Raw genomic sequence first — 24,877 nt, 5'->3', positions numbered from 1 at the left:
CACCCACCCATCCGCCCTCCCATCACACCTTGGACCGTTTTTTTAGGTTAATTTGCTTCATTAAAATAAATCCTCCCCATAAAGGGATGTCCAATAGCGGGTTAAAGTATTTATTAAATTTGAAAGACTTCCTCTTCTTATATAGAACATCCCGTTCTGTCTAGCCAAGGTTTCCACATCCTCACAAATTTTCTATAGTTGCCCTGTCTAGTAAGTGTCACTCTCTCGCTCCAGATCATTGTGTTAATGGTTTCAACCCAATATTTGACAGTGGGTGGAGTCTGGGCCTGCCACCTCCACGCAATTAGCTTCCTTGCCTGGAAGAGACATCTCAGCACTACCTCAAGGGCGCCGACAGGCACTCTATCCTCCTCAATACTGCCTAATAGGCATGCCTTGGACTCAGCTTCCAAATTCGTTTTAAAAGTTTTATTTATTATGTCTATCACCTCCTCCCAGTATCTGAATAGCTTAGGGCATTTCCACATCATGTGGATGAGGCTGCCTGTCGCTCTGCACCTTGGACATTCGTCAGTACTTCTCCACCCGAGATTGAACATTCTCCTGGGGGTATAGTATACTCTATGCAAGAGGAACAAGTGTGATACTTTCTGAGATGGAGAGATCGAGACCAATACCCCCCTCCTCAAGATCGCGCTCCACTGTTCCATGGACATTTGCCCTAAGTCTCTCTCCCACCCTATCCTGCTCTTAATGGGGCCTGCCCTACTTATTGTTTTGGCTCCTATTCTGGAATACAGTTCAGAGATCAGGCCTTTAGTTGTTTTTGAAGAGGTTATTTTCAGGAGGGTAGGAGCCGAGGACCATACAATGGGTTCTGACCCAAACTGGGCTTGGATGCCGTGCCGGATCTGGAGGTATCTGTAAAATGTTTTGTTTGCTATTTTGAATTCCTGTCGCAAGTCTGCAAAGGATTTCATATGTTCTCCATCATACAATTGGTTTAAGCGGTTTATCCCTTGTCTCTCCCATTCCTTGCATCTCTCAATATCTTTTAATTCCCTTAAGTTTTGGTTGCACCAGAGAGGGGCAAACGTTGTTATTCCCTTATAGCCCATCAGTGTTTTTGTTGTTTGCCATACTTTAAGGATAAGTTTTATAGTTGGACATTTATGAATAAACGAACCAGCCTCGAGTGCCTCCATTATTGTCCTATGTGGTGCCCCTATTAGCATCAATGTACCGGGATTCCCGTCTCCCTCCAATCCGCAATTCACAAGATGTTGTAACTGCGAAGCTAGGAAGTATGTTTTCGGGTGAGGAACTGCCATTCCCCCTCTTTAGCTGGTAACTCCATGGTCTGGAGACAAATCCTGGCTTGTCCCTTCTTCCAGATTAAATCTCTAAAAATGGATTCTATCCTTTTGAACCATTTTTGGTCTATCCAGACTGGGGAGTTATGGAGGATATAGAGTAGCTGGGGCAGCCATAGCATCTTTATTAAATTACATCGCCCTGCTATGGATAGTGGTAGTTCACACCAGATGTCTCTTTTATGTTCCCATTTGGACAAGAGGGGAATTAAGTTATTTGAGACAAAGCTATTGATGTCCCTCGTGATCCATATCCCGAGGTATTTCATCATAGCTACTACTTTTAACTGAGGAATTCCGTGGGGTATCTGGACACCAAGGGGATCAATCGGCAGTAGTGCTGACTTTTCCCAATTAATGACCAGCCCAGAACATAGCCCAAACTCGCCCACCGTTTTGATTACATTTTTTAACGAGGTTTCGGTGTCTCCCAGAAAAAACAGGACATCGTCCGCAAACAATGCGATCTTATCCTCTATGGTTAGTCTACGGAACCCATGTATATGTTCTGATTTTCTGATTTTGATGGCCAATGGTTCCATCGCCAGCGAGAACAGAAGGGGGGAAAGGGGACAGCCTTGTCGAGTTCCTCTCTCTAGTTGGAAAGTTTCGGAAAATTTGTTGTTGATTTTAATTTTTGCTCTTGGCTGGTTATATAACAGCTTCACCCAACTAATAAACCTGGGGCCAAACCCGAATTTCTCTAGGACCTTCCATAGGTAGTCCCATTCCAGACTGTCAAAAGCCTTGGCGGCATCCAGGGCTAAAACAGCTCTGGAACCCACCCCCTCTGTTGGAATTTGCATATTCAGGAACAGTCTCCTGATATTAATACTGGTTGACCTATTAGGGATGAAGCCAGATTGGTCAGGATGTATGAGCGCTTGGATATTCCGGTTTAGACGAGTTGCTAATACTTTAGCCAAGATCTTGGCGTCAGTACATAGGAGTGAGATGGGACGATACGATGAGGCCTCAGTTGGATCCTTCCCCTCCTTATGTAAGACAATAATGGTGGCTTGATAAAGTGAGGGTGCTCTTGCGCCTACCTAGTAAACCTTGAGATGTAAAGTAAAATAATAATAATAAAACTAAAGTGATGATGCTGCTCAATCTAATAATGTATAAATATCAAATAAAAATACAATGAAATAGTGAAAGGTAAAGTGACGAGCGCAATAAATGTGACTAAGTAATCAAAGTGTTAATCAGTGAACACTGATAATGAACTAAAATTGAAACAGAGTGCTGGAAATAACATAAAAACATCAATAATGAAAAAATCGTTCAGCCAGCAAGTGGCCAGTGAAAAAATAATGATATGCACAGGAATAGCTGCAAAAGTCAGCAGGCAAACATACATATGAAGCCTAAATAAGTCCTGGGATAATAGGCTAAACGTACAGCCTTTATGATATCAAGTGCATAAAAGTGTAGAAAGTTCCATAAAAAACAAATAAATAAACTTCTCCAATAGTGATAAAATAGTGTGTTAGGGATCTTCTCATGTAGATCTTCAAATAATGTGAGCTCACAATGCGCTTACCTTCCCAAGGTAGTAATCAAGCCTTGATTAAATGGATATCCACAAGAGGTGTTGTTGAATCTGCAACTGACTCTGGATGTCCAAGGCGTCCTATGTAATCCTATGTTTGCAGGCTCCAGACTTCTATTTAGCAGCGGTAGTTCTCAGCATGGGGAAATAAAAAAGTAGCTTCCCATAGTGTAGTAAACCAAGGCTATTTTATTAATAAAAACGCTAACAAGTGCATTTAAAAAGATCAGAACAAACGAAACTGAAAAAACAGCTGATGACAGCTTGCTGATGTATTGCTTAAAAGAGCAGTCCGTCCCTTACATGTTACGCCACGTCACGTGGCTTCATCAGAGGTGACGGATTGGTTGTTGGACTTGTCATTTATAAGAGCCAGCAGGAAATAGTTCGATCGCCATTTTGTCAGAGAAAGTGTCTCTTTACTGACGGCGGCCATTTTAACGGTGGGTAAGGATCAGCCTAACCGTGTCAATAGGTCCAGAGCGCTGTGTATTCCCGGCGGCCATTTTAGTGTAGCCCCAGACCAAATAGCAAGTAATTGGATCATACACGCCTGGTGGTACACAGCATTGTAAATAATCTGGAACTGACATTAGCCAAATGTAGCGATGGAGCTATCTGCTGTATAATCCACATACATGTTAACATGAGTGGCTAAATAGATAATAAATAATGAAGCAATATATCTTGATATATAATTACTCAGAGTTAATATGTTCTATATATATGAACCCAATGTGATTAACTGTATAGTAACAATTCATAACTGAATAATCAGAAAATGTACATACATAATAAAAAAAATAGTTAAAATGCATAGGGATAATATAATAAGTTTAAAAAAATATATATAATATATTTATAAAATGATGGCAGTAGCAAGTGAATAAAATTGCAATAGCAATGAATAAAAATGTTGATTAAAAATTACTTAAGAAACAGTTTAGATCAAATTCTACATTCATTCCATCAGGTACCATAGTCTGTAAGCTGTGTATCCATCTGGATTCTTTCTGGCTGATGGACCTTACCATGTGTGCCCCTCTCCATGGTTTTTTGTATTTTTCTATACCCCAAAAAGTGAGATGTGTGGGGTCTTTATTGTGGAATAGTGCAAAGTGCTTGCTGACATTATGTTTCGGAAAACCATTAAAAATATTTTGGATATGTTCTTTTATCCTAACCATGAGTGGTCTTTTAGTTCGGCCTACGTACTGTAAATTGCAAGTACACTGTAGTACATAGACCACTCCTTCTGTATGACAAGTAATAAAATCATTAATAATGAATTTTTGACCAGTTTTGGTGCAAATGAAGTCTTCTCTTTTCTTTTGTGGTTTTTTTGAGTGTCTACATGCATAGCAGTATTTGCATGGTACAAAACCTTTACTTGTGAAAAAGGTGTAACCACTTTTTGGTGGAGGTACTACCACATTTTTGACAATTAAATCTCTCAAAGTCGGAGCTCTTTTATACACTATATTTGGTCTATCCGGTAATATAGTTTGCAGGTTTCGGTCACTTCTCAGAATGTGCCAGTATTTCTTTATTAGTTTTTCAACTTCTCGGTGTTGAATGTTGTAATCTAAAACAATGAATGGAGCCTCATTTTTGTATTTTTTCATTTTTGGTCCTTGTAATAGGGTATTTCTATCCATTTTTTATACCGTCTCAATCTGTTTTTGAATAAAATTATCTGTGTATCCCTTTTCCTTAAATCTGGTTCCAATAAAGAAAGCTTGTTTTTCGTAGTCTTCTTGGTGTGTGCAGTTTCTCTTTAATCTTGTTAGTTGTCCCTTAGGTATATTGAAAAGCCATGATTTATGATGGCAACTCTTTACGGATAAATAGCTATTGGTATCAATATTTTTAAAATGTGTTTTTGTTACCAATTTGTTGTCTACAATCGAAATGTCCAAATCTAGAAAGTTGACCATAGTATCACTGATGTTCCACGTAAGTGTGATATTTTTATCATTTTGGTTCAATTTAGACAGAAACTTTTCTAGTGCTGGCTGGGTACCATTCCACACTATGAGTATATCATCAATATACCTTTTATATAATGTTAGTTCCATTGGTATATCTGAATATATTGATCCTTCCTCCCATTGTGCCATAAAGGCATTGGCCACACTGGGGGCAAATTTGGCTCCCATCGCAATCCCTGTTGTCTGCCTATAATACGTCTGGTCATGCCAGAAGTAATTGTGTTTCAAGCAGAAATCTATGCATTTTATCAAGAACTTTCTTTGTTTGCATATTAGAGTAGTGAATTCTCTCAGAAGCCATTTTGTGGCACTGGTTGCCTGGTGGTGTTGTACTATGGTATAAAGTGATGAGACGTCTGCCGTGGCTATAAGCGTCCTGCCTTTCAACACTGGAGTATCCTCTAATAGTTGTAGTACATGCTTGGTGTCTTTTAAATATGCATTAGTTTGTTGTACTGCGGGTTGTATGAATCCATCAAGGTATTCTCCCATTCTTGATGTCAATGATTCAATACCATTGACTATGGGTCTTCCCGGAGGGTTTATCTTGTCCTTATGTATTTTAGGAACCGTATATATAATGGGGATTCTGCACGTTTCTGGAATCAGATATTGGGATTCTTTTTTGTTAAGTATTTCTTTCTTAATGCCTAAATGGATTAGTTTTTCTAATTCTTTCTTATATTGATTTGTCGGATTACTTAATAGTTTGGTATATGTATCCTTGTCTTGTAGTTGTCTATTTATTTCCATCTGGTATTGTGTCTTCGATTGTACAACTACCCCACCGCCTTTGTCGGCAGGTCTGATTACGATGTCAGATCTTTTTGTTAAGGATTGGATACCATTCTTTATATGGATAGGATTGGAGGCTTTTTTCACTTCTAATGTATCTAAATCCTGCAACACTAGTTTTTTAAATACATTGATGAAATGATTATCATGTACTTGTGGGTTGAATACCGAGTTATTACGTAGATTACTGTGTTGTACTGTATTTACCGGATTAGATTTCTTAGTTTGTGTGTTTATAGGGTTGTTCATCATATACTTTTTGATATTTATTTTGCGGATATATTTTTGAATTCCTATAAACGTTTCAAATTTATTGAGACTTCTCGCCGGGGCATGTTTGAGGCCATTGTCTAATACTGCTATTTCATCTGTAGAAAGGGGGAGTCCACTGATGTTGAAGATACCCTCGCCTATTATTCGCTTTTTCTTTTCCTTTTGGCTTCTCTTTCCCGCTCTGCATCCCCTCGTCTTTCGGGTGGTGTTCTTGGTCTGTATTCCGGTGTTCGTTGTTTGGGGGTCCTGGGTGGTTCCTGGTGTCTCCTTCTGGGAGATTGGTAATAATCTCTGTAATCCCTTCTGGGAGTGTGGTCTCTCCTCTCTCTGTCTAAAAAAGATCTTTGTGTTGGTTGGTCATACTGGTTTTGATAGTAATAAGGTTGTGGTTCCTGATGGTGTCTAATAGGTTCGAATCTATTATAGAGCGGTATGGGACTTCTTTCAGGTCTTCTGTATTGTTCATAATGTTGGTATTGTCCTCTGTTGTCTCCATAATCTCTTTCTGAATTTCTTCTATTATGATAAGGTTTCTTGTAGAATTTCTTGAACGGTTTCTTCTTAAAATTCCTTGGTGTCTGGTATCCCTGTATACCATTTCCTCTGGAATTTTGTTGGGGTCTCTGTTGGCCCATATAGTGTCCTTGGTTAGGTAGAAGAGTGGTTTGGGGTGGTTCCTGAATTCTAACCTCTCGTTCTGGGGTAGAGTAAGTGGATGGGGGCTGAGGTTTTTCCACTTTGGTCTGCCACTTGAACACTTGGTCCATTTTATAGTCCGAAATATCACGTTGGTATTTTTTCATTTTCCTTTGTTGTGTTTCTAGATCTTTAGTTACTAAGTCCTTGTTTAATTGGGAAGCTAATGTATTGAATTCCGTTGATTCTTTATATGGTTCTAATTTAACTTTTATTTCTTCAATCATTTTATCAATGATTCTTGCCTTCTTCTGTTTCCGTTTAAGAAGGAAATGTAGTCCTTCCAAACTTTTGTTATTAAAAAACTGGAACCATTCCTCCATGGATTCTTTGTCTAGAAGACCGTCATTGGGGGGAATGTCCCACCTAAGTCTTCTAGGGACAATGCGTTCTTCAATATATCTGTCAAATGTGTTGACATCCCACCAAAGATTTACTTTCTTTTCTAGATGGTGTCCTAGTTTTCTAACTAGGCTATCTAAGTCTGTATCTTTGGATTTATGGTCTTTGTTAAAAATGTCATCTAAGTTTACATTCCTGTGGTCCATAAAGGTAAACACATCCATAGTGGCAGCAAAAGCTAGTGGGTGAAAGTGAATGTGATAAAGTGAGGGTGCTCTTGCGCCTACCTAGTAAACCTTGAGATGTAAAGTAAAATAATAATAATAAAACTAAAGTGATGATGCTGCTCAATCTAATAATGTATAAATATCAAATAAAAATACAATGAAATAGTGAAAGGTAAAGTGACGAGCGCAATAAATGTGACTAAGTAATCAAAGTGTTAATCACTGATTAACACTTTGATTACTTAGTCACATTTATTGCGCTCGTCACTTTACCTTTCACTATTTCATTGTATTTTTATTTGATATTTATACATTATTAGATTGAGCAGCATCATCACTTTAGTTTTATTATTATTATTTTACTTTACATCTCAAGGTTTACTAGGTAGGCGCAAGAGCACCCTCACTTTATCACATTCACTTTCACCCACTAGCTTTTGCTGCCACTATAGATGTGTTTACCTTTATGGACCACAGGAATGTAAACTTAGATGACATTTTTAACAAAGACCATAAATCCAAAGATACAGACTTAGATAGCCTAGTTAGAAAACTAGGACACCATCTAGAAAAGAAAGTAAATCTTTGGTGGGATGTCAACACATTTGACAGATATATTGAAGAACGCATTGTCCCTAGAAGACTTAGGTGGGACATTCCCCCCAATGACGGTCTTCTAGACAAAGAATCCATGGAGGAATGGTTCCAGTTTTTTAATAACAAAAGTTTGGAAGGACTACATTTCCTTCTTAAACGGAAACAGAAGAAGGCAAGAATCATTGATAAAATGATTGAAGAAATAAAAGTTAAATTAGAACCATATAAAGAATCAACGGAATTCAATACATTAGCTTCCCAATTAAACAAGGACTTAGTAACTAAAGATCTAGAAACACAACAAAGGAAAATGAAAAAATACCAACGTGATATTTCGGACTATAAAATGGACCAAGTGTTCAAGTGGCAGACCAAAGTGGAAAAACCTCAGCCCCCATCCACTTACTCTACCCCAGAACGAGAGGTTAGAATTCAGGAACCACCCCAAACCACTCTTCTACCTAACCAAGGACACTATATGGGCCAACAGAGACCCCAACAAAATTCCAGAGGAAATGGTATACAGGGATACCAGACACCAAGGAATTTTAAGAAGAAACCGTTCAAGAAATTCTACAAGAAACCTTATCATAATAGAAGAAATTCAGAAAGAGATTATGGAGACAACAGAGGACAATACCAACATTATGAACAATACAGAAGACCTGAAAGAAGTCCCATACCGCTCTATAATAGATTTGAACCTATTAGACACCATCAGGAACCACAACCTTATTACTATCAAAACCAGTATGACCAACCAACACAAAGATCTTTTTTAGACAGAGAGAGGAGAGACCACACTCCCAGAAGGGATTACAGAGATTATTACCAATCTCCCAGAAGGAGACACCAGGAACCACCCAGGACCCCCAAACAACGAACACCGGAATACAGACCAAGAACACCACCCGAAAGACGAGGGGATGCAGAGCGGGAAAGAGAAGCCAAAAGGAAAAGAAAAAGCGAATAATAGGCGAGGGTATCTTCAACATCAGTGGACTCCCCCTCTCTACAGATGAAATAGCAGTATTAGACAATGGCCTCAAACATGCCCCGGCGAGAAGTCTCAATAAATTTGAAACGTTTATAGGAATTCAAAAATATATCCGCAAAATAAATATCAAAAAGTATATGATGAACAACCCTATAAACACACAAACTAAGAAATCTAATCCGGTAAATACAGTACAACACAGTAATCTACGTAATAACTCGGTATTCAACCCACAAGTACATGATAATCATTTCATCAATGTATTTAAAAAACTAGTGTTGCAGGATTTAGATACATTAGAAGTGAAAAAAGCCTCCAATCCTATCCATATAAAGAATGGTATCCAATCCTTAACAAAAAGATCTGACATCGTAATCAGACCTGCCGACAAAGGCGGTGGGGTAGTTGTACAATCGAAGACACAATACCAGATGGAAATAAATAGACAACTACAAGACAAGGATACATATACCAAACTATTAAGTAATCCGACAAATCAATATAAGAAAGAATTAGAAAAACTAATCCATTTAGGCATTAAGAAAGAAATACTTAACAAAAAAGAATCCCAATATCTGATTCCAGAAACGTGCAGAATCCCCATTATATATACGGTTCCTAAAATACATAAGGACAAGATAAACCCTCCGGGAAGACCCATAGTCAATGGTATTGAATCATTGACATCAAGAATGGGAGAATACCTTGATGGATTCATACAACCCGCAGTACAACAAACTAATGCATATTTAAAAGACACCAAGCATGTACTACAACTATTAGAGGATACTCCAGTGTTGAAAGGCAGGACGCTTATAGCCACGGCAGACGTCTCATCACTTTATACCATAGTACAACACCACCAGGCAACCAGTGCCACAAAATGGCTTCTGAGAGAATTCACTACTCTAATATGCAAACAAAGAAAGTTCTTGATAAAATGCATAGATTTCTGCTTGAAACACAATTACTTCTGGCATGACCAGACGTATTATAGGCAGACAACAGGGATTGCGATGGGAGCCAAATTTGCCCCCAGTGTGGCCAATGCCTTTATGGCACAATGGGAGGAAGGATCAATATATTCAGATATACCAATGGAACTAACATTATATAAAAGGTATATTGATGATATACTCATAGTGTGGAATGGTACCCAGCCAGCACTAGAAAAGTTTCTGTCTAAATTGAACCAAAATGATAAAAATATCACACTTACGTGGAACATCAGTGATACTATGGTCAACTTTCTAGATTTGGACATTTCGATTGTAGACAACAAATTGGTAACAAAAACACATTTTAAAAATATTGATACCAATAGCTATTTATCCGTAAAGAGTTGCCATCATAAATCATGGCTTTTCAATATACCTAAGGGACAACTAACAAGATTAAAGAGAAACTGCACACACCAAGAAACGAAAAACAAGCTTTCTTTATTGGAACCAGATTTAAGGAAAAGGGATACACAGATAATTTTATTCAAAAACAGATTGAGACGGTATCAAAAATGGATAGAAATACCCTATTACAAGGACCAAAAATGAAAAAATACAAAAATGAGGCTCCATTCATTGTTTTAGATTACAACATTCAACACCGAGAAGTTGAAAAACTAATAAAGAAATACTGGCACATTCTGAGAAGTGACCGAAACCTGCAAACTATATTACCGGATAGACCAAATATAGTGTATAAAAGAGCTCCGACTTTGAGAGATTTAATTGTCAAAAATGTGGTAGTACCTCCACCAAAAAGTGGTTACACCTTTTTTCACAAGTAAAGGTTTTGTACCATGCAAATACTGCTATGCATGTAGACACTCAAAAAAACCACAAAAGAAAAGAGAAGACTTCATTTGCACCAAAACTGGTCAAAAATTCATTATTAATGATTTTATTACTTGTCATACAGAAGGAGTGGTCTATGTACTACAGTGTACTTGCAATTTACAGTACGTAGGCCGAACTAAAAGACCACTCATGGTTAGGATAAAAGAACATATCCAAAATATTTTTAATGGTTTTCCGAAACATAATGTCAGCAAGCACTTTGCACTATTCCACAATAAAGACCCCACACATCTCACTTTTTGGGGTATAGAAAAATACAAAAAACCATGGAGAGGGGCACACATGGTAAGGTCCATCAGCCAGAAAGAATCCAGATGGATACACAGCTTACAGACTATGGTACCTGATGGAATGAATGTAGAATTTGATCTAAACTGTTTCTTAAGTAATTTTTAATCAACATTTTTATTCATTGCTATTGCAATTTTATTCACTTGCTACTGCCATCATTTTATAAATATATTATATATATTTTTTTAAACTTATTATATTATCCCTATGCATTTTAACTATTTTTTTTATTATGTATGTACATTTTCTGATTATTCAGTTATGAATTGTTACTATACAGTTAATCACGTTGGGTTCATATATATAGAACATATTAACTCTGAGTAATTATATATCAAGATATATTGCTTCATTATTTATTATCTATTTAGCCACTCATGTTAACATGTATGTGGATTATACAGCAGATAGCTCCATCACTACATTTGGCTAATGTCAGTTCCAGATTATTTACAATGCTGTGTACCACCAGGCGTGTATGATCCAATTACTTGCTATTTGGTCTGGGGCTACACTAAAATGGCCGCCGGGAATACACAGCGCTCTGGACCTATTGACACGGTTAGGCTGATCCTTACCCACCGTTAAAATGGCCGCCGTCAGTAAAGAGACACTTTCTCTGACAAAATGGCGATCGAACTATTTCCTGCTGGCTCTTATAAATGACAAGTCCAACAACCAATCCGTCACCTCTGATGAAGCCACGTGACGTGGCGTAACATGTAAGGGACGGACTGCTCTTTTAAGCAATACATCAGCAAGCTGTCATCAGCTGTTTTTTCAGTTTCGTTTGTTCTGATCTTTTTAAATGCACTTGTTAGCGTTTTTATTAATAAAATAGCCTTGGTTTACTACACTATGGGAAGCTACTTTTTTATTTCCCCATGCTGAGAACTACCGCTGCCAAATAGAAGTCTGGAGCCTGCAAACATAGGATTACATAGGACGCCTTGGACATCCAGAGTCAGTTGCAGATTCAACAACACCTCTTGTGGATATCCATTTAATCAAGGCTTGATTACTACCTTGGGAAGGTAAGCGCATTGTGAGCTCACATTATTTGAAGATCTACATGAGAAGATCCCTAACACACTATTTTATCACTATTGGAGAAGTTTATTTATTTGTTTTTTATGGAACTTTCTACACTTTTATGCACTTGATATCATAAAGGCTGTACGTTTAGCCTATTATCCCAGGACTTATTTAGGCTTCATATGTATGTTTGCCTGCTGACTTTTGCAGCTATTCCTGTGCATATCATTATTTTTTCACTGGCCACTTGCTGGCTGAACGATTTTTTCATTATTGATGTTTTTATGTTATTTCCAGCACTCTGTTTCAATTTTAGTTCATTATCAGTGTTCACTGATTAACACTTTGATTACTTAGTCACATTTATTGCGCTCGTCACTTTACCTTTCAATAATGGTGGCTTCTATCATAGAGGTGGGGAGTGTTCCATGAATCAATGCCCAATTTAATGTCTTGAGGAGTTCTGGTAACAGAATATCCCCATATCTTTTATAGATCTCTAAGGGCAACCCGTCTGGGCCAGGTGACTTTTGAGTTGACATCCCCGCCACTGCCTGTTTTAGTTCGCCTAGGGTGATTGGCGCCTCCATATCAATGTTATCTTCCTCCGACAGGGTCGGGACGGACATTCCCAGGAGAAAATTTCCCGGTCCTTCGGTCCCCTCCCTCCTCTTGGAGCTATAAAGGGATACGTAGAATTCTCTAAAGGTGTTCAATATCACAGTTTTATCGGTGGAAGTTTCCCTGCTTGCTAACTTGACTGCTGTAACAGTGGAGGGGGGGAATTAGTTCTAATAAGCAGAGATAATAGGCGCCCCACTCGCTCTCCCTCTCCAAACTGGTTCTGTCTCTGGAATATTCGTTTTCCCTCTGTTCTTTTTAATGTAGTCATTTTATATATCTGTTGTTTTTCTAACCACTCTTTTAAACTGTGCGAGGTTGGGGCTTCAATGTATCTCTTCTCTGCCTGTAGCAACTGCTTCCTTATCTCGCTCTCTCCCTCCCTATTCTTCCTCTTAATCCCTGCTATCTTTTGAATCAGGAGACCTCGGAGGTGAGCTTTTAGGGTGTCCCATACCACCCCCACTGATGCAGTTCCCACATTTATCTGTAGAAATTCTTTGAGAGCAGACATCACCATACTGTGTTCACTCATTAGCTCGAGCCAATGAGGGCTAATTTTCCATTCACTGGGGTACCATTTACCCCTAGCTTTTATTGTCAACTCGATCGGTGAGTGATCGGAGATTCCTCTTGGGCCATATTCTATATTTGTTACTAGTGTTACTGCCTCGTCGTTACCCAACGCCATGTCTATTCTGGATAAAGTGTGGTGAGTCTTCGAAAAGCAGGAATATTGGCGTTCCTGCGGATAGCGCGTACGCCAAATATCGCATAATCCAACTTCATCCAGAAATAGAGCTAATCGATCCTCTCCTTTTATTTTAGGTCTGTTTCCCGGCGGGAACCTGTCCTGGGTCCTATCTAAGGCTTCATTAAAATCTCCTATAATAAGTATCGGTATCCCTGGTTTATCCAATGTAAACTCAATCAATTTGTGTAGAACTTCAAATTTAAATGGGGGGGGGATATAAACACTGGCTATCACAAATAATTTATTTTCAATTGAGCAGAATAAAAATATAAACCTTCCCTGATCGTCTATCCTGCTCTCTCTACAGGAGAATACCAATCCTCTCCCCACTAGTATACTCACTCCCCTAGAATAGGATGAGTGGTAAGAGTGGTAAGTGGACTGGAATTTGGGACCGCACAGCTGTGCGGCTGTTTTTGCGGTTAGGTGCGTCTCCTGCAGGCAGAGCAGGTCTGCTCCTCTCGCCCCCAGCATATCTAGGATAGTCGTTCTCTTGATAGAGTCCCTCATTCCACGCACATTCAAAGATTTTATACAGAACGTTTTATCTACCATATCCTATGGTTGAATTTGACATTAGCCACCCTATTATTCTCTCTTGTCTTGTCTCATGAGAGGGTCAAAAAAAAACAAAAAACGGTACAATCATAAAATATATGAACCTTTAACCTTTGCCCGATTTGTGTCTGGGAACACATAAAAAAAAAAAAAAAAAACGAGGAGTCCCGGCAGTAAAAGGGAAAAAAGAAGGTCCAAAACCTGAGCAAAAATCAAAATTCTATATGCTGAGGGGGAACACCACGGGAGACACCACGGGAAACATAGACATCTAAGAATAAGATACTGGTTATATAAGAAAAACCCCCCAAGGTGCTCTTCTTTACTTCTTTCCTTTCTTTCCCTCCTTTGTTCCCCCCTTGTCCCCTTTTCTTTCCCTTTAAAAAAAAAAAGGGAAAAGCCACAATAAATATTTGCCCGCTTCACCATACCCTAAAAAAAGAAACATAATAAAAAAAAAACGATCTAAGTAGAAAAATTACAAATATTAATAGTGTCATCAAATATTTAGTGGTGGTGTGTGACCCATCTAATCCTCCCCCGCCCTTCCCCCCTCTCCCCCCAATAGATCCCTCCCTCATATCCCTACCCATTCTACTCAACCCTCCCGCCCTTGGCCCTCCTAGGCCTCCCCTGGGGACTCTACCTGTGACCTCCATACTACTCACCCTTAATGAACCAATCATACCACCCTATACGAATCACAACCATACAACCCTCCATCCCCCCCCACCCCACCTCCCCCTTTAGCTACCATTCAGTGCCTCTTACTTTCTCTTCTTCCCATTTTGTGCAGTTTTAGTGCTTATTTATTGTGTAAGGGAAGGGATTCCCTGTGATTTAACTAGCCAGTATTTGGCACATTACCGTGTTACAGTATTTACTAAATTCGTGAATATGTTAAAAAGTGCAATAAATAACCGAGCCTAAGAAAAAAGAAGAGGCCCAAAAAAAAAAAAAAAAAAAGGAAAACAGAACACAAAGAAAAAAAAAAAGCGAGGGGTCCCTGGGTTCATAAGTCTTTCAGATGTCTTTCTTATTGTCCTCGATCCATTTCGCTGTGCTTGCCGGTGAGTCAAAAAAGAAAGTTCCCCCCAGGGCAGAGACTCGCAGGCGGGCTGGATAAAGCAGAGCATACTGAAGATTATGTTTTTGAAGAGTTCGCTTGATTGAAATAAATTCAGCTCTTCGTCTCTGCAAATCGGGGGAGAAGTCCTGATACAGTGAGACTTTAACCCCATTGTATAAAATCTCCCCTTTTTCTCTGGCCTTTCGGAGCAGAGTCACTTTGTCGGTATAGTTGAACATTTTGACAAGCAATGGCTGGGGCGCTCACTTGGCAGGCGTGGTTTAAAGGGGACCCGATGAGCACGTTCGATGCCAAAAAAGGGTGAAAAAGTTGTGGCCCCGAAAGTCTCCCTCAACCAGCCCTCGAGAAATTCAATGGGGTTAGCTCCCTCGCTCCTCTCCGGTATGCCAATAATTTGAACATTATTTCTACGACTTCTATTTTCCAAGTCATCGATCTTGGCCCCCTGCATGTCCATTTGTTTCTTTAACCCTGAGATTTCTTGCCTAAGCGGGAATAAATCATCCTCGACTGTGCTTAATCTTTCCTCTAGAATGGTGGTTCTTTCCATGGTCTTACTCAATTTGTCCCCCATTGAACATAAGTCCTCCTTAATGCCTTTCAACTGAGTCTCTATGCCAGTGATTGAGTCCTTGCATGCATTTATGGCAAACAGGAGGTCTTTCAATGTAGGTTCGCCCTCACTTCCTGTTGCGCCACCTGCCATGGTTGTTTTATGTAACTTAGCATCTTTTAATGTGGGCTCCTGAGATAGCTCCGGATCAGTATTTACGGTAGATCCTGAAGTGGTCTCTTCAGCCGATATTGCCACAGTCTCATTTCTCCCCCCGCCAGGGCCCTTGTTAGATTGAGTTTTAGGACCAGTAGAGTTAGCTACGTTGGGTGTCTTAGGGGGTACTGCTGATGCTGACCCCAAACTCCGCCTATCTACTGACGGGGCTAGTGTACCCTTAGGATGCACTGCAGCCGATGCCGCCCCCCCTTAGCTGGGGAGTGAGTATTGGACTTTGGGGGGTGGAAAAAGCGATCCAGCTTAGCTGCTGCTACCTGGCTACCTTTGTCTTTGTCCTTGTCCTTAGCAGACCTTGTAACAGGAGCAACCCTCTGCGTGGGGTGCACTTTTGGACATGGTAAACATGAGGAATAGAGACTTTAACAGATGGAAATGAACGATAAAAAAAAAAAAATACTTGAATAAAAAAAAGAAGTGTTGGGGGGGCGTGGGTTGCTGACATCACAGATGGCCCCCTGATTCTGTTGCTCCACACAACACCCAGTTTATAGCCACTGTACAGTACAGCAAACAGGGCTCAAGTCACACAGGCACATCTCAAAGTATCGGGCAACCTCAAGGCAAAAATGGAACCAGCAGCTCACACAGGCACACTGCTCGGTTCTCTCCTAACGGCAGCCAGAGCAGAGCACAGTAGCCTGACAGTGAGTACTCCCCTCCCTGTTCACCTTCCGCAGCCTCTCCATTTAAATCTAAGCCCAGTAGGGAGAAGGGAATCATAGGGCAAACTCACATCATCTTACTCACCCTACCTTCTCCTGACACTTAGCGACCATCAACCACAGATAATTTCCCTGCTTCTCAGCCTATGTCAGAGCAGACCATGAAAAACATCTCCCTAAAGCATATACTGTACTCAGTCCTCTCAGCTACAGTTTGCTTTCTGACTAATGTAGTACAACAACAAAACCAACAACCACTCTTTACCACTCACAATGATATGGTGGACATGTACACAGAGCACAAAGATAAACTACAATGAATCAACCTCAAATTGGTGGACCATGAGGACCAGTCTCGCCAGAACAATATTAAATTCCGCAATATACCCGAATTGGTACAGTAATCCAAGTTGGTGCGATTTCTACAATCCTTAATGCATAAACTAGTACCGGACTTGGCTGATAGAGACTTAGAAATTTCCAGAGTTCACAGGCTTCCAAAGCCACCTCACTTTTCAGCAGAGTAACCACGAGATGTACTAGCCCGCATGCAAGCATGGAGGAGGAGGTGTGATGGTACGGTGGTGCTTTGCTGGTGACACTGTTGGGTATTTATTCAAAATTGAAGGCATACTGAACCAGCATGACTACCACAGCATCTTGCAGCGGCATGCTATTCCATCCGGTTTGCGTTTAGTTGGACCATCATTTATTTTTCAACAGGACAATGACCCCAAACACACCTCCAGGCTGTGCAAGAGCTATTTGACCAAGAAGCAGAGTGATGGGGTGCTGCGCCAGGTGAAGCTCATCAAGAGAATGCCAAGAGTGTGCAAAGCAGTAATCAAAGCAAAAGGTGGCTACTTTGAAGAACCTAGAATATGAAATATATTTTCAGATGTTTCACACTTTTTTGTTATGTATAATTCCACATGTGTTAATTCATAGTTTTGATGCCTTCAGTGTGAATCTACAATTTTAATAGTCATGACAATAAAGAAAACTCTTTGAATGAGAAGGTGTGTCCAAACTTTTGGTCTGTACTGTAAGTCATTAATCACTTTAAAGCTTTGGGACACTTGAATGCACATTGCAAATACTATGAACTTTTATATTTAAATGGACTTTAGTTAGTTTTTTTGTCTTTTTGAATTTATAAATGTTTGTGTGTTTTTTCTATTTGGTGTTTTTATGTATCATTTAGCACTGTTTATTCCACTGTGTATGGTGAGAAACATTTATATCTACCAGTTTATGATAATGCTAGGGTTGCACTTGCACATATACATACACTGGCAGGCATATCTATGTGGATTGGGTGTGCACTGAATTGGACAGAGCACCACTGTTATATACTACAAATCCAGGGACATGTTACATTCAGGCTTTTTATTCTACAGCCATGAGAAACTACAGTTCCCATCATGCATTGCTGTAGAGTCAGAAGAAAGGGAATTGTAGTTAAAGTGGAGGTTCCCCCTTGCTGGACTGGGCTTTTTTTTTTGTACATACCTCGTTATCGCCGTTTCATCCCTCGGCTTCCGGGTATGATTCTTGTTGGACTGGGCGTTCCTAGTTGATTGACGTTCCTCCGACCGGCTCATACTGTGCAGCGACGTTCGGCTTCTTTCGGAAAGTCGGAGGAACGTCAATCAACTATGAACGCCCCGACCCGAAAGAGTCATACCCAGAAGCCGAGGGATGAAACGGCGATAACGAGGTATGTACGAAAAAATAAATAAAAAAACAGCATACCCGCAGTGTAATCAGTCTTCTGAATGTACTGTTAGAATTTTTTTTAGGGGGAACCTCCACTTTAACTGGGCTTGACTCTGGGCAGGTACGTTAAAGCAGGTGCATCTCCACTGGCACCTTTCCCTCCTCACTCAAACATGCATGGATTACCCTCATATGTAAAAAACCCTCACTGGACCCCACCTGTTCGAATAACTTAAGACCTATCTCTCTTCTCTCGTTGGCCTCTAAGCTTCTTGAACACCTTGTCCACAACTGTGTGAGTTACTACATCACTAACATCAACCTTTTCAATTCTCTACAGTCTTGCCACAACATTCCACTTAAACTGCCCAGAAATGGGCCAAACACCCCCTGTTCAGGTTAACAGCAGACCTACCAAACAGAAAAGTTCTGACCCAAATGGCGAACCCATTGAAGTCTACGGAAGCCGAACAGGAAAAATGAAAAGTGCCTATTCTGAAGGCTTATGCAAGTAATTGGCCATACAAGGGGTATGGGGGTCCAGAGACTGCCCTGGAGGACATGTATCAATGCAAAAAATGTTTTTTAAAAATGATTGTTCTTTCAGGTGCAGTGATTTTAATGCAGCCAGTTGTCATCCATCCCACACCATCAATGCCATCCCTTTATTCGAGCTAAACAGAACTGTTCAACAGACTCAACCTTTGAGCCGGAATGCAAGGTCATTCATCAGTGCTTATTGGAACGAGGTTTTAACTAATCTGTTATACACCAAGGACTGGAAAGGGTTTTGGTAATGGACAGAGAGGAATTACTGTCGGATAAGCCTAAAACCAAGAGAGAATATACAAATAAAAATAAGAGTAAACCTTACAACTCTAGAAATAGAAGAATGGGCAAACCCATTACATTTGTAACCACATTTTCCCAAGAATATAATCAAATAGTCAGAATAAAAAGAAATGTCAATACTGCATACAGATAAAGATTATATGACTGTATGTATTGGGTAAAACGTTTCTTGGCACAGCCACAGATGAAGAGTTCACGATACAGCAATACATCAACTGTGGCACAAACTATGTACAGTAGGTGTTTGTGATATTGTGTTTTTAGCACGACAGCATCGCGCTGATTCTCGGCGACATGGTGCCGAGATCTCGCACTCACTGGAATAGTGACAGCACATCCCAGCAAGCGCGTCATAGAAGCGACGGGAGATCCGACTTGGATTCCCGCCAATTCTACACGTGTGCGGCGTTTGTTATGAATCCTGAGGGGGAAGTCCCCGCCGGATTTTAAATAAAAATCCGGCATGGGTTCCCCCCTCAGGAGCATACCGGGCCCTTAGGTCTGTTATGGGTTGTAAGGAGAGCCCCCCTACGCCAAAAAAAACGGCGTAGGGGGTCCCCCTACAATCCATACCAGACCCGTATCCAAAGCACGCTACCCGGCCGGCCAGGAAGGGAGTGGGGACGAGCGAGCGCCCCCCCCCCCCTCCTGAGCCGTACCAGGCTGCATGCCCTCAACATGGGGGGGTTGGGTGCTCTGGGGCAGGGGGGCGCACTGCGGCCCCCCCACCTCAGAGCACCCTGTCCCCATGTTGATGAGGACAGGGCCCCTTCCCGACAACCCTGGCCGTTGGTTGTCGGGGTATGCGGGCGGGAGGCTTATCGGAATCTGGGAGCCCCTTTAATAAGGGGGCCCCCAGATACCGGCCCCCCACCCTAAGTGAATGGATATGGGGTACATCGTACCCCTACCCATTCACCTGTAGGAAAAATGTAAAAGTTAATAAACACACCACACAAGGGTTTTTAAAATAATTTATTTTTCTGCTCCGGAGGCCCCCCCTGTCTTCTTTATTAGCTCTGTTTACCAGGGGGGCTTCTTCTTTGACGTCTTCGGGTGGGTGGGGGCCGCCGTCTGGTTCTCTTCCACCGCCGGGGGGGGGGGGGCGCTTTTAAAAAAGCCCCCACCCCCCGGCGGGTTTCCTCCGGCGTCTTCGGTGGGGGGCTTCTTCTTCCGCTATCCCGACGGGTCTTCTCCGCTATCCGGGGGGTCTTCTCAGCTCTCCGGGGGTCTCCTTCTATGTTCGCCGCTCTCCGCTGTGAGTTCTTCTTCCGTGCTGTGACGTCATGTTCTTCACTTCTCTTCTTCTCCCGATGTTGACACGTCGCCTCTCCTCGCTGCAATGACGGGTGCGCGGGTGCACCGGACCTATATAGGCCTCACAATCCCATCATGCTCTGTACCTACCCATGTGATACCTACCCACGTGGGATACCCCCCCAAAATCCATACCAGACCCTTATCTGAGCACACAACCTGACAGGTCAGAAAAGGGGGACGGATGAGTGAGCGCCCCCCATCCTGAACCATACCAGGCCACATGCCCTCAACATGGGGGGGTGCTTTGGGTGGGGAGGCTCTTACCCCCACCCCAAAAAAAGCACCCTTTTCCCATGTTGATGGGGACAGGGGTATCTTCTCCACAGCCCTGGGCTGTGGTTGTGGGGGTCTGCAGGCAGGGGGCTTATTGGAATGTGGAAACCCCCTTTAAGAAGGGGGCCCTAAGATCCTGGCCACCCTATGTGAATGAGTATGGGGTACATAGTATCCCTACCCATTCACCAAAAAAGTGTCAAAAAGTAACAAAAACAAATTCCTTTATTAAAAAATAAAAACACAGTGTCCCCCCATGTAAATCCATCATCAATCACGCCACCCCCCATACCTAAAAAAGATAAAAAAAAACACTCCACACTCATTGACGACCAACTGCTGAATGCTTCTTCTGCCATTTGACAGTTCTTATATACTGTAGGTAAAGGCAGAATCACCTGAAGACGTCTCCCAGTAGTGCCACCTCTTTGTGAAGTCACATTCCAGTGCATTCTGGGTCAGTGATGTCACAAGGGGCGGTGCCACCAGGTGATGTTGCCAGGTGGCCCCACCCTTACCTATATAAGTACTGTCAAACTCATCCTTGGGCCGAACTCTAAAACTGCCCTACTAAAATGACCTACTAACTGCTAAAACCAATGGCCATTACTCCATACTCATAATCTTAGACCGTTTTGCTTCCTTTGACACACTCCTCCTCAATAAACTCCACTCCCTGACTATGCATTTTACTTGTTCTCCTCTTATCTATTTCAGTTTCAGCATCACATACAACACTATTTCCTCTGCTCCTCTTTCTGTTGAGGTAACCCAAGGCTCCGTCATTTGGCCCCTCCTATTCCCTCTCTGGGCTACTTGAAAACCTCCCATGGCTTCTAGTACAACCTCTATGCTGACAACACACAGATCAATCTCTCTACATCCCAGCTCACCCTCTCGATCACCTCACATATCACAAATTTATTGAGCGGCATATGACTATGGATGTCACACCAAGCTCAAGCTCAATTTTTCTAAAACCAAGCTTGTAATATTTCCTCCTCCCCAATCCACAAATGACGTTGCAATTGAAGCTTTGAATGTTTTTAGGTATCTTCAACTTTCTTCCCATCTTTTTTTTTTTCATCAGAAAAGTTTTTTTTAGAAAACAAACAAAGGTACAGCAGTTTAGTGCCACTAAGCACCCAAAACAAGAAATACAACTCCCAATCACACAGTCAAATATGTAATCAAAATATCCAGTCAATGGTCAGCACAACATATATACCTACAGAATCCATCAAAACATTAAAAGAAAGAAGAAAATAAACATAGACATCACCGTGAAAGACCCTGCAAAAGTCGCATCTGAACCAGTTTCAAAGGAATGAGACCAGGAGTATCCAGCCAAGTAGCCCATAAGTTCTAAAATGTATCAAGGTAGCCCCTATGTTGATTTGTATTTTTCTAAATGCACGGAATCGCCAATAGGAGTGAATCTATTTATGAAGGGAAGGAGGAGCTACTGATTTCCAATGTATCAAAAGCAATTTATGTGCCACAAACAGGGCTCTGGATATGGTCTCTCGGGCAAAATCTCTGGATTTTACATCTCCCAAAATATTCAATAAGCAGCATTTAGGGTCTAGTGGTAAGGTGGTCTGGAACACTGAGTTAACAGTGTCAATCACCCCCTTCCAGTAAAGATGGAGTTTGGGACAGTGCCAATTCTTCCTATCGTAATACAGTTAGCAAATTTTGGTACCCATTTTTTACTGGAACATTTAAGCTACAGTATGTAAGTGAATTGGGACATCACAATGGGACATGTTGTACAGCTTAAAGGTCATTAGCTAACAGGGAAAATCTAAATAATAATGAAAATCATGCGTGAAGGAGTTGTAAAGGAAAACATGTTTTTTTGCTGAAATGACTGTTTACAGGGTATGGAGACATAATAGTTAACTGATTCCTTTTAAAATTGATTAAAATAGATAACAATCAATCATATAATGTACCTCTAGTTTCGTTTTTGCATCTAGTTTCATTTTTGCATCTAGTTTTGTTTTTGCATGTTATCCTGCCTCTGTGCTAGACAGAGCCATCAAGCAGTGATAGTTTGGAAAATGAAACTAGAATCTCCCAGTACTGTGGTCATCAGGAAACAGACAACCAGGAAGTGTCCAGAACAGAGAAGGATTACAGCAACATCAGAGCAAAATGAACAATGAGGACATGAAACCAGGACTGCAGTAAGGTAAAGGAAGCTATTTAGCTAAAAAAAAAAATCATTTAGTGACCCTTTAAGTTTGCAAGGTTATTTGGAAGCATCTACAATTGGAAATATAAATGGTGAAATCACCTATAAGGTAATGTCCTATAAAAATATATATTTTTTCTGGAAATATTATCATGGTTAAGAAAAGCCTACATTTGAAAAAAATGCCACTTGTACAGTAGTCACTGATCGCTGATATCAAGTTACAATTTCAAAGTGTACTTAGAATTTTCCCCTCTCTTCCTTTGTCCTTTGTAAGGTGCTGTAGCATACCCAACTGTTAGTCTGAGAGATAACTGAGGATGTTATACTCTTTGCCATATCACACTACAATGTTATAGGAGCCCACTAATAATGCAAATTATAATGGTTCCAAGAGCAATAAAAAAATAAATAAAAAAGTCTAGAGTAGTATGTGTTTATCACGTATGTATGAAAAAAAGTATTTAGCTTTGAAAAATACTTTTAAAGCGTAGACAACTTAAAGTGGAAGTAATCCCTTCAATTTAACAGGTTAAAAAACAGTTATGCCGCATACACACATTATTCATGTCATGAAAAAAAAAACAATGTTTTTCTCAACGTGATTTGTTGTGATTCCTTTTCAAGCCTGCTTTGCATACACACGTTTGTGAAAAAAAATGCTCGAGCAAAGTGCAGTGACATACAACACGTACAACGGCACTATAAAGGGGAAGTTCCATTTGAATTGCACCACCCTTTGGGCTGCTTTTGCTAATTTCCTCGTCTCATAACTTGCTTCTGAGCATGCGTGTTTTTTTCCTCCTTGTTAAAGCGTACACACGACCATTTTTCACGATGTGAAAAACAACGAGAAAAAATAGAGCAGGTTCTATTTTTTTTCGACCATTTTTCTCCTTGAGAAAAATGCTACGGAGCATACACACGATCGTTTTTCACGTCCAATTTAAAAAATAGAATTTTTCTCGTCATGAAAAATGGCCATGTGTACGCAGCATTACATTTTCGGCATGTGCCAGGAATGTAACTGTTCCAGTGGTTCTGCTATCATCCAAACTGTCAAATCATCTAATGGTTGATGTCATAACTGATTACATGTGCAGCATTATAGCAGTTGAAGATCAAACAGAGGTCAAGATGGTGGCTTCCTTTGTTGAAAACAATAGGAGGGTTTACTTTCACTTTAAACAATTTGCGTTACTCATATCATTTATAAAGTGAACCTTGCATGAAAAATGTCCCTGCTGTTACTTTAATAAACCAGCTCTATGGACCACCGCCCAAAGGGTAAGCATGCAAATGTAATGATGAAAGGCTGTATAATAAGTTTTGTAATTACTGGTACTTCAATACATTGGTAATTAACATGCACTGTGTATGATGTAAGTGTACTTTTTGTAGCAATGCTAATTAAAAAAAGGGTGATGTCTTAGTTGCATCTCACATATCTCCAAGATTCCTCTATATCAACTAGTGTATCCATTAACATTTCACAGAAAATAAATGCAGAGGTGGATCATTCTGTAATTTGTTAGAAAGTTATTTGTAATGCACATTAATTGGACAGCTATATCTCTGTGATGATACAATTACTGGCTACCACTGCATTTCCATTGATCAGACCCTGGACCATGACTTACACATATCTGAAAAAAATCTTTAATCAACAAAATATCTAGCACTGTGCTTTACATTGCTAAAACATGTGTTTTGTTAAAGATACCCAGAACTAAATTGATGTAAACAAATACAACCACAAACTAGGTATTGTGTATATCCATATTTTACTTTTAATTAAATTAATAGGCTAACATTTGTAAGTAACACATTTCTTGTGTTATATGTAGTGTGCTCACATGCTCTGCAGCCCAGGCTCAACCACTTACATATTATTGGTTTTGAAGTCGTCAATATCAAATCAGACTAAACCTAATTGCAATCAATCAGGCTGTAAATGAGCAAAGGTTTAACTTCAAACAAACTGTAAGTAAGCACTTTTATTAAGCCATTCATTTAAAGGGCATAATGATGTCCAGAGAAAAAAGA

The sequence above is a fragment of the Rana temporaria genome, chromosome 2, assembly GCF_905171775.1.
Source record: "Rana temporaria chromosome 2, aRanTem1.1, whole genome shotgun sequence".
In the NCBI taxonomy this organism is placed as follows: Eukaryota; Metazoa; Chordata; class Amphibia; order Anura; family Ranidae; genus Rana; species Rana temporaria.
This window is presented reverse-complemented; position numbering follows the sequence as displayed.